Raw genomic sequence first — 515 nt, forward strand, 5'->3', positions numbered from 1 at the left:
CGGATAAAAGAGCAATGAACCAATATTGCCAACTGGAGATCAATGAAAATGTCCCTGCATACACTTAGAATGACTCCTCATGACCATGTCTATCTTAAGGTTTTGTTTTTTTTGCTAGAATGTTTTTATTTTTTTGTTTTTTTTTGTTCCTTTTTTTTTTGTTCTGACTGCTGTAGATTATACTTTTAATACCAATAGAAAAGAGAGATATGTAAGATTCATAACCAACCTAAAAATGTAAAAGAACAACACAGAGAACAAAACAAAACAGTTCTATACATAAGATAATAAGACAGTTCAGACAAAGGTGTAATAAAAGGTCACAAGGTAACAACAAGGTCATTTGCTGCCACAACCATCTCCATTTGTGAGGAAATTCATGTGCTGTCATTAAAAGTGGTCCTCGGTAATATTCAGGTCACTTAAAAGTCTTTGAATCCTTTATGGTATACTGTAATAACCACAAACTATGGCAACAATCTTAAAGTAGAACCTGGAGAAACCCCCCCCCCCCC

Source organism: Nanorana parkeri, unplaced genomic scaffold, assembly GCF_000935625.1.
Source record: "Nanorana parkeri isolate BGI_ZX_2015 unplaced genomic scaffold, ASM93562v1 scaffold708, whole genome shotgun sequence".
Classification (NCBI taxonomy): Eukaryota; Metazoa; Chordata; class Amphibia; order Anura; family Dicroglossidae; genus Nanorana; species Nanorana parkeri.